We start from the raw sequence: 10,977 nt of genomic DNA, 5'->3' as shown, positions 1-10,977 counted from the left end.
TATATATATTATATCTGAGTACATCTTCATGTTTGCTTCAGATTTAAGTGGGCTTTTCTTTCTATGACCAACCTGGTCATACAAGTAGAGACAAGTAGAAGAAGAAGAAAGAGCAAGCTCTCCTAGCTCCTTCTCTTCTCTCCTTCATTTTCTTTCAGAATATAAGCCATACAGAACATCTTTTCTTTTCTTTTTTTTTTGTTTAGGTTTCTTTTTTAAATTAATTAATTAATTTATCATTATTTTCTTTATTTACATTTCAAATGCTATCCCGAAAGTTCCCTATACCCCGCCCCCCCCCGCCCCTGCTCCCCTACCCACCCACTCCCACTACTTGGCCCTGGCCTTCCCCTGTGCTGGATCATATATAGTTCTTTGTCAAAATCCTTTAATATTGGGCAACCTTAGGTTTTCCTGAAACCCTGAAGCCCATTTACCTTTACTTCCTCCTGTGGTGTTTAGGAAATTTATACCCCTATTTGACATGGAACCAGAAAATCAGGGAGCATATTGTATTATTCTATTCTTTGGAACTAATTTTTAACTTCAAGAGTACCACTAACTTTATTTTTAATGTCTCCCTCATCAAAAACTAATTCAAAACATGTTTTGAAAGAGCCAGGCATAAACAAATCAACAAGATTATTTTTTCTCCAGGAAAATGATCTCCCTGTATTTAAAAAAATTCCCTTTTTATTTTAAATTGATCTCTCTAGAATCAAACATGCTCCTAAAAACTTGAGAATCACAAATGGTTTTTAAAACTACAAGGCCGTAGGCATCACTGGTTCAATCACACACCTTCCTTAACATGAGTTGGAAGACTCTCAGAACCCTCTAGGGGATACCTGACTGGCTGAAATTGGAATGTAGTAACGTCAAACTTAGACTTTTTTCTTATTATTTTCAATTTCTTTTTGTAGACAAAAAGTACAGGTATGGGTAGTGCATAGATGGAACCACATTTTTTGAGGTTGGCTGAGACAAATATTTGGTGCCTCCCTGCCTCCCGTAAGAGCTTTCTGTGCACTAAGTGACCAGCTGATCTACATTCAAGGGCTTTAGTCAGAAACAAGACAAAGAAAGGGAGCATGACAATCACAAAGTGGATCTGAACCTACTGGGAGAGAGACCCCATCCGAGGTCAGTGTGAGAGCCTTGCTTCCTACATAGGTTATGCGATCCATGAAAAGTCTGTGAGATTAGAGTTGCCAGCTCAACCACTTCCACTAATGACAGTGGGGGTATGTCATGGAAGAGCGACTGACCGAGGTGACACAACCAAGTGATGTGTGTCTCTGTGATCTGAAGACAGAGACTCTGCCATTCTACTGTTAGTTCACAACATTCTCGTTTTGAGCAACACAACAAAGCAAAACACCACCAACACCCAACAAGGTTGAAGTTTTGTGTGACACCCTTACCCCGCCCAAGCATCCCTCTCTCTAAATCCGACCGTCCCCGTCGGAGGATGACCTTGAACCCCTCGGTTTCCCACCTCTACCTCCCAAATGCTGGGATGACAGGTATATGGCACAACTGGACTGATCTCTACTCCCTCAAGTTGATGTTCCCTTTCCTGTCGATAATTACAAAATTTTGAAAATAATTCAAGCCATATATGTATGTGACATTTCTTGAATATTTTACATGACCACCAAGGGATTCTTCAAACTGACATTTTAAAAATGCCAAGTAAATCTATTGCAAGTATTTTTAGAAAATAGTTACTTTAATTTGAAACAATTTCTTGCTATAATAAGAGCTGTCTCATCTCTTACACTGCCAAACACAGGTAGTCATAGGGCAATTAAATCAGAATCTGGCTTTACTTAAGGGAATTGAATCCAAATGTCAAAATATTATTTATGGCAGGGAAAGCTTGATGTGAACACATGCTGGCGGGTTCTGGGGGTTGCTGAGGTGGCTCCCTTCACACACAGTGAAGAGGCCGTTTAAGACGAGTGCTCTGACCTCTGCCATTCACACGTGTAGACACAATCGCATGCTAGATAGGCTGAGTCGAATGCACTTCAAGATGCCGTAGAGAAACCATGTTAGGGGTCAATTAAGGGACTAAGGATGTCAATAAACGTCTCCTTTTTGAGCCACGCATTCATTCTGAAGACAGAGAAATCAAGAGGTGCTATGGTAAGAGTATAAGGAGTTTCCTCTCTTCTGCTCCTTCTTAAGTATTCGGTGAGTATTCAGTCCATCCTGTTCAAGGATTCAGGGCAGAACGCTTAAGCCTGAGAACGCTTTGCTATGAAGTACTTGGAGGTTAGGTAAGGTCAAAAACATACTGGAAGGGAGCAGGCAAGGGAATGAGAATTTTCTAGTCAACAGTCGTTCCCCAGACAGAGCTCTGAGTCAGAACAATCACTTCCGGTTCTCCGGACAAGGCGGTTGCCACACCCTTAGAGAGCTACCCCTCAGCCGCGCTCATTTTCCTCTTGATGGTTTTCTCGGTACACAGACTTTCTGCTCTTGGGTCAGCTGAATGGGGGGGACTGTTTGCCAGAAAGAGGACATCAAAATCCATTTCCTTAACCTTAGTTTTAATACATCTAAAAACACGGACTTGGGTTTTAGTTTTAGTTTTTTGTTTTTTTGCTTTTTTTGGTTTTTCGAGACAGGGTTTCTCTGTGTAGCCCTGGCTGTCCTGGAACTCACTCTGTAGACCAAGCTGGCCTTGAACTCAGAAATCCGCCTGCCTCTGCCTCCCAAGTGCTAGGATTAAAGGCGTGTGCCACCACGCCCGACTAATTAATGTTTGGTTTTGAGTCAGCCTGAGAGTTCTGTTTCTTCCCGACGTCTGGGTACCCGCTGCCATTAAGATAGGAATTGTATGGGTGGAATTTTTTTTTTTGAGACTTATCCTGAATAATCCATCTATCTCTGCAAGTGCAGAAAAGGGATCTTTTTGGATCCTGTATCACCCCATCCCCACGGTAGCACAGCACTCTTCACGGCTTTGATTTTAATCTGTCATATTTGCAGATTTCACGGTTGTGAACAAACCACTCACAGAATAAAATGTTTAGAAAGCCTGCATCTGCACAGACCTGAATAAATTTTCTTGCTATTCCCTATTTTGTACAACACAATACAATGCCCATTCACACAGCATTTACATTGCATGCTATTACAAATAATCTAGAGGTGATTTTGCATGCAAGCAAATGCTATGGCACTTCACAGAAGAGAGATATGTATCCACAGATTTTTGGTATCTCTTTGGGTCCTAAAACCAATCTGCTGTGAATACTAAGATTTGGCCATCTTAACTGATGCAGTAAAATCTGTAGCTAGAATGGACATAGTATTAAACTTTCTTCTAAATTTTTATATCTACCATACATTAGTACTGCTCTCAGACCTTAATGAGAAGGTTGTTTGTGTAGTTGGTTAATGCAGAAAGAAACAGATGATGAAAGAGAGAGGATACATTTCAGTAGCGTGTCCACAAATGGGGCATCTGTACCGTGTCCTCTTCCAGGGCTATGGGCCCACCCTGGGTAAGAGCCAGAAGTGAAGAGGGACTGTGCAAAGACAGTATATTCTGAATACAACCTACTCATGAACCATGAGAGTGCACAAGATCAAACTAGTCAAACTACAGCATTGAGAGGGAGGGGCTCATGAGCCTCCACCCATAATTGAGGAGTTACTGGCAGATGCTGGCTTTTTTTTTGGGGGGGGGAAGAAGTGTCAGTTTTCTCTAAGGGGGTAGCCCATGTTAGGTTGACTAAGCTCTAGTAGATAATCACAAAAATATAATATGTGAGTAGCGCGAGACACAATGGGTTATTAAGAACAAGGAGGCGTAGGGAAAGGACTGTGCATCTGTGAGGAGTGGGTAGTGAATATAATCAAAATTCATTCTATGAAATTCTCAAAGAGTCAATTAAATATATTTTAAAAGTCAAGAAAAATATTTGGAGGTAGACGATGGAAGTCAGTATTCTTCCTTGGAAAATAAACTTTTGAAGTTCCTTGCTGTGGACCATCATGTGTATGATGAATTACATAATGTTCCAGAGTTTCAGATTCTGCATTTAAAAAAGGAATTAGAGTAGACTGTAGTGAGATTAAAGAATATAAAGAACTTAACCCATCTATCCAGAGCATGGACCACACAAAGTACTATGTTCCCTCACTGTTTCTTCCTTATTGGAGAAAGTAAGTTCTATAAAGTTATGATAATAAGATTCACTCACTGCATAAAAATATAACTTATATGAGTGCAACTTAGAAGTTCATGGATGCAAAAACCTAGAAATAGTAAAATGTAAGACAATAACCCTTGGGTGATGCAGACCCAAGTGGATTGCCTTCAAGCTTAGCAGAGCTAGGAGACCCTGAGTAGTAAATAACTTGGAATCTGATTTCTCTCTCTTGGAACTATACTTAAAAAAGAAAAACAAAAGCCATTCTCTTGTGGTATCTTCAAGATGGTTTTGCTTAAGTAGCATGAGATGGCAGCATCTCTCCCAGATGGCCCTCTGTAAGCCAATCACAGTAGTCTATCTACCCCAATGAAAATGTAAGGGGTAAAACATTTCTGAGTGAAAAACAAAACAAAACAAAACAAAACAAAACAAAACAAAAAACCTGTTTCCTAGTAAACTGTGAAGTGGCAGCAGAGAAAACACTAGAAATAAACACCAAATTGCTATGAAGGATCGAAAACCTCACGATTCCTCATTTCACCAACAAACTGCTGTTAATCAAAGGTAGTATATGGCCATACAAATTTTTAAATCATATAACATATAAACAAATAGTGTATACATGTGTGTGTGTGTGTGTGTGTGTGTGCATGAGAGAAAGATACATTACATTTTACTTGTATATCTATTAATGGATACTTTGTTCAATTCCACACCTTGGTTATTGTGTTGCAATAAATATGAAAGTGAAGATACTTCCTGGAAATAGTGAGATAATTTTTTTGTTACTTGTCATGCAGTTGGATTGTTGTAGATTATAGCAGTTCTGTGTTTATGTTTTTGATAATGGTAACAGCAACTTACATCCCTATCACCATCGTACCAGTCCCTGCTCTCCATATGATGCTAACCTGCTTTCAATGACTTAGTTATCACTGAACAAATGTCAACATTCTTTCTAGTAGGCGAGGAATATTGCTAAGGCTGAGTTCTTGGTACTTGTCATCCAGCCCACTATTGATCTGTCTCTATTCTCTCTCTATGGCAGAGCTGTCCTCATTTGTCATCTTCTTGATAGGGTTCTCCTGTGAGGTCCTATTTAAATGTGCTGCCCTCCCTTCATACCTCCTCTCTCTCATTGGTTTGCTCCAAGTTTCTTCTGCTATACTGCCCTCTAACACTCTCTACTTAAAACCAATTTTTATACTATTTCTTGTTTTACTCCTCATATTGGAATGAAGAAAAGACTTTTAGTTGGTGGTGATTTTTTTTTTTTAATCTGGAAAAACAAAACAAAACAAAACAAAACAAAACAAAACAAAATAAAACAAAACAAAACATGTGTGTCCCTAGTGGTAGAATCAGGAAAAATTATAGGTTTTGAATGAGTGGATAATGCATCACTCTGTAACTAAACCTGGACAGACATTCAATTTCTGTGTGACTGAGATGCCACAACAGTGTCCTTCTGATATACCTTAATTTTTATTGTTTTCAGATACCTGCAGGCAACTGTGGTCCAAACATATTGACTAGAACATTCCAGAAAATACAATTCTAAGGGAGGCTGGTGAGATGGCTCGGCAAATAAAAGCACTGGATATTTTTCCAGAGAACTTAAGTTAGGTTCAGCATGCTCTCCCTCTCCTGATCTTATGGACATGCACACATGATCACACATAGGTACATAAATGAAAATAAATCTTAAAAATCCATAAGTTTTAAATAAATTCAAGTACTGTATGCTATTGTAAATATATTGTGCCTAATTAAGAATTAAGTTTTACCTTAGGTAGTGTGCAAAGGAGAAAAACATATGCACAGTGGCAGACTCTCTGTCTTCAGGCATCTGTTGGCATATAGGAATGTGTCCCTAGGGAAAATGGGGGGGGGAATCACTGTACAATACTCAGTGATAAATGGATTCATCAATTAACTTATTTTCTGTTGTACTTGTTGAATAAAATCTTCTGGTTGCAAAACAAAACTATGCAAAATTTAGTTCTTTGGTTTTTAGCAAAAGTCAAAGTGGGAACCATCATATATGCTCCAAATACATTTCTGCCAAACTACCAAAAACATTGGTAGCCATACCATCAGTGAAATTACATTTTACTTAACCATGGTGACCTACTTATGAAAACCCATGTATGTGTGTGCCCCTGGGGCACACACTCTGCCTTGCCAGGGTCCTCTCTTGTTCAATAGGGATCTAAAGAGGCCTCTTCAAAGATCTTGGTCAGAAATTCATAACAGTGTTTGTCAAAGAACTACTTGTAGAAATCTCAAAGGTTGTTTGGGTATTTTGAGCAATTTTCATGTAGTTATATAAAAGAACTTTACAACAGTGAGTTTCAAAGGAGGATGAATCTTTGAGGTATCTGTTTGAACGCAGTGACAATTTAATGAACTTTAGACATCCCTTAGAGTTTTTAGAGTGGAGGTAAATGGAAGCATCCTGACTCATTAAGGAAACTGTGAAGTAATTTGCTGACTAGAAAATGCTGCTTCATTTAAAATGATCACTGTAAAGACTGCAGAGCAACTTAGAAAAATTGTATGAAATAATATTAAATTATTCACACATACAAAGCCCCATGTGTTAGCTATAGTCATGCAAAATATGCATTTTTTCCCAAAGGTTCTACTATGAGTAGTAATAAAATAGCTCATTTTCTATATTTTTACATTTTGAAATTAAATATTATAAAGGAGAAAATACTAGAACAAAATATTGATCATGGTACATAAGTGATAGCTGATCAAACATAACTGAAGACAGTTTGCTTCGGATGGAAAATGATTACTGGTCACTTCAGACAAGCATCTGAAAGAGATCTTTCTCTCCAGACCTTCAGGTGAGGAGCTGTGCCATTCACAAGCACAGGGACATGAAACAACATATGAAAGAGTCAATACTTAATTAAAAGCTCTGAAAGTTTACATAGAGAAATGAATGATTTAATGAGACTCAGTTGAATTTTCCCTGATATTATTCTGACATCTGCCATTTTCTCTTTCCCAGTCTAAGGACTGATTTCCCAAGGGGCTCATGCCACACCATTGAGGGACAGGACAGCAAGCACACACTAGCGTTAGAATTTCTTCTAGGAGTTGCTGAACAGACGAAAGGAAGAAGCTGAGTGGCTTGAACCACATTGCTTTGTGTTTGAAAAGATAAACTTTGTGCAGACAAGATAGTCTGACCTACATCAAAACGTTGAGTCCGTCTGTAGAGTTTGGAAAAAGAGAGGCATTAAGTAGGGGCCATTCGCAGAGACCTTTCATGGCAGGGCTGAGTGATATACAGAAACAGTGGCATGTACGTCATTCTGCCTGGAAATAAGTGACTTGGAAATCAAAGTCTTAGGGCTTACAGAATGGAGTTAGAGTGATGGGGGGGGAATTCTGAACCCTTGTATTCCCATGATTCCCTGTGGTGGGTCTCAGTTAGGTGTGAGCCCCTGTATCCAACCTCTGCCTACAAGATTCTGGGTGACTCACAGGCCATGGCGGTCACCTGTGGATTCCAAATGGTTGGAACTTACTTGGCATCTAATAGATGAAAGCATATTTAGTTGGTGAGAGAAAGGCTAAATGTATCTGTGAATCAATGCTCTTACACTTTATAAGAGTATTGGAGCAGATGAATTCAACATTCTTCCCAAGTGCAGGTAGTAAGAAAAGCAAGTCTTAGTTGACCCCCATATATTATTAGATTGGAAAGGGCATGCGTAGTACTGCCCAGTCTATCGCTATTATTTCTCTGCTTATTAAGGTTCACATATATTCTTAATTCCATCATATATAAAATATTTAATCATTATAGATAAAGCTGAGCTATCTCTGGATTGGAAATCATAGAAACAAGTTTGGCACACCAAACCAGTCTCTTTACAGTCTGCTGAGAAGTCTTCTGTATATATACTTTTCAGAAACTGCAGAGGGATCTGCAAAACATCATACACTAAATTCTTCAACTTTTCTCCTACTGACAGACTCCTGTGGTACTAAGACTCTTGCATAGATATTTTTATTGCCAAATTGGATCTTCAAAATACCCTTAGTATTTTGGGTCAAAAAGTATTTATCTTATTTTGCACTTTTCTGATTATTATGGAACATTAACCCTTTGTGTGTGTGTGTGTGTGTGTGTGTGTGTGTGTGTAGTGGTGCTGTGCTAATATATACCATTGCGCTACACCCACCCATAACCACAAAGCCTGTCTCATGTAGTACTTGTTGTGAATTAATTTAAGTCAACATATATGCAGTCATATCAAAATCACTCTAGAGCATAAAAACACAAGTCAGTAGTATGACTAAATCAATTCTGTTGCCTTAGTCTAAGCAGAAATGTGCCTTAAAGTATTCCTGAATGTAGCTGTCAGTCCAGGCAGGTTTTGAAAAGACTTCCCGTTTCACATACCGGCTTTATAATCCTCAAGAGGGGCAACAGTATGATATCTTCAGGACAACTTTTAGGACAAATGATCAATTCTCCAAGAAAACATTACTTCGTCCACTTTTGTCATGGAATCTGCCCTCATGAATGCCCCTGCTTGGTGAGAGCCATTGAGTTTATACCCCATTACTGTGGTCTCTGTCACAATGGGAAACCATCTAAGCAATCAGTATGCTGGGACTGAAAAACCCAGCATCACAGATGTGCTCAACTTTCAAATGCTGCAAGCTTCACCCTCAGTGCTAGACTGTGCACTGCACCAGAGTTCTCCAGCTGTTTAAACAAATGTTAAGTCACCTGTTGTCGGGTAGTATGACTGTGATTAAAGTGTGCATGACTATGGTGGCCTAACTGGAAAGTTAACTATTGACTTGTATGACATAGAACACACACATTTCCCGCTTGCCTCATTCTTAAAGGTGGAAGTGGATGGTGCGAACAGAGTCTGGGTGAAGGAGAGCCACCGGTCTGGTTAAGGACCTTTTAACATATTCCCCTCTAGTGCCACTCTAATGCTGCATATCTTTTGATTAATAACTTTAGAACATGGTTACAAAGTTAAAACTATTACATGAAGGAAACATAGATCTTCCTTATTATTTTCAAGCTATATTTGTCACAGACAATTAAGCACTTGCAAAAGACATTGATTTGTTCCTATTTAAGAAAAATGTCACTGACAAAGCAATATATATTTCTGCTTAGGATCAGAAGTCATTGGCTTTCTTGTTTATGCCGTGTTAAAGTAATTTTCTCTTGTTAAGCTTGAAAAAAATCTTTTCTATCTTTTTTTTAAAGACCAATTTAATTTACTGAGCACCAAGGGAGGGCAGACTGTAGTCCACTAGGGTACACAGGTTAAGTCAGCCCTGCTATCAAGAGGTGTACAGTCTAGGAGAAATTAGTGTATTGATGATTGCTCTACTTGGATTAAGACGAAGTATAGAAGGATGATATTTGGAGCACCTAACTCAGCTGCTGCCGGACACAGGGCAGTCAGGGATGCATATTGCAGGGTAGGGGACATCCAGGGGAAGGGAACGTCTAGGGGAAGACAGAGAAGTAAGATAGCATAGGGCCCAGACAGTAACAAGGGTACAGGACTCAGCACTCAGAGGCAGCAGTGGAATATAGTGGTGAAGGGCAGTAAAGTCCCTTTAGGAGATGCATCTCTCCAAGGGCATAGCTTAGCTACAGCATCCCCCAGAGAGGATCCACGCTGCACCCCGGTCAAAGGCTTCAACCCAGGAGGCAGCTCCCACTGAAGGAGAATCCCTTCAGTCTTAGAAGGATGTGTGTGGTCTATTAGAGAGGCTGTAGCCACGGTGGGGTAGGTGCCATGAGACACTGTCTCCACATAGTGGTAACCGCAGGTAGGGTTACAGAGACTGTTAACTGCTCTTTTCCTCTCACCATGGAGACTGTTCTGCAGGTGGTGCCAGGAGAAAGAGGGCACAAAGGGGTGTATATTAACAGTTGGCTTCTTTCTGCCTTCTGAGTCCCACATGCACTCCAGAGCTGGCCCAGCACAGGGGCCAGTCCCAGAGTCAGAGTGACTGTGGTGTTGAAGACATGGTACCTGGCTTAGGACTCCAAGGATAAGGAGGCCTATGGCTTGCTGCCTTGGTGTGCCCAGCTAGGGTGAAGGTAGAGGCAAAGGGATAGCCAGTAGAAGAGGCTAGCGATGCCCACTGGGAATCCGAGGCGCAGTGACAGGCACTCCATGGAGTGTTCCAGCCTGGCATGCAGGTTCCAAGTTCTCCAAAACATGGTTGGCCATGTAGGCCTTGTCCTTGAGGGGCAGCTGGGCATTGATCCTTCCTTGCCTCTGTGTCCTCTTGGTTTAGGTTGTTTTGTGGCAGTTGTATATCTTGGTTGGTGTATACCACCACTGAGTCCTTCGTGTACCCAAGCAGCTTCTTGGTCCCCAAAAGGAGGGAGATGTCTAGAATCACCTGGTGGTACCTTGGAAAAGGTACTTATTGATCTTCTTCATTATTTCCATGCAGATCTCTGGGTGGGTGATGGAGTTAAGTAGCTGCTGATGGTCATGCTTATGGTTTAAGATCAGGTCTCCAAGGACCTTCTGGTTGATGGTGTTGCCATTCTTCACCAGGACCTCAGCGCCAAAGACCTCTACAATACACCAGCGGTCATGATATCCTGGATGAATGATATGCCAGGCAATGACGTCTGCATCAGTCACGGTACAGCCCAGCTGTTGGAACACCTGGATGGCAGAGCTCTTGCCTGAGGCAATGCCTCCCATTAGGCCGACTAGAAACATCTTCCCAGAATAGAGAGAGCGAGATTGGCACACTGGATGCAAGGAAGCACTGG

The 10,977-nt window shown here is 40.5% G+C and overlaps 1 protein-coding gene and 1 pseudogene across 7 annotated transcripts in view; both read right to left on the bottom strand.

The window, feature by feature from the left end:
• The window catches only part of Dlgap1 (DLG associated protein 1), an 809,018-nt gene that overhangs the window by 418,694 nt on the left and 379,347 nt on the right, over positions 1–10,977 (bottom strand). The window contains exon 1 of one of the 7 annotated variants that reach the window (XM_029531374.1): positions 5,960–6,019. The exons of the other annotated variants lie outside the window; for them this stretch is intronic. The gene's annotated coding sequence lies outside the window, so the exon portion shown is untranslated. Of the gene's footprint in view, positions 1–5,959; positions 6,020–10,977 lie in introns of those variants that run through there. 7 annotated transcript variants of the gene reach the window in all.
• On the bottom strand, positions 10,316–10,924 carry LOC110335488 (annotated as a pseudogene).

Source organism: Mus pahari, chromosome 18 (genome assembly GCF_900095145.1).
Source record: "Mus pahari chromosome 18, PAHARI_EIJ_v1.1, whole genome shotgun sequence".
Taxonomy (NCBI): domain Eukaryota; kingdom Metazoa; phylum Chordata; class Mammalia; order Rodentia; family Muridae; genus Mus; species Mus pahari.
This window is presented reverse-complemented; position numbering and strand designations above follow the sequence as displayed.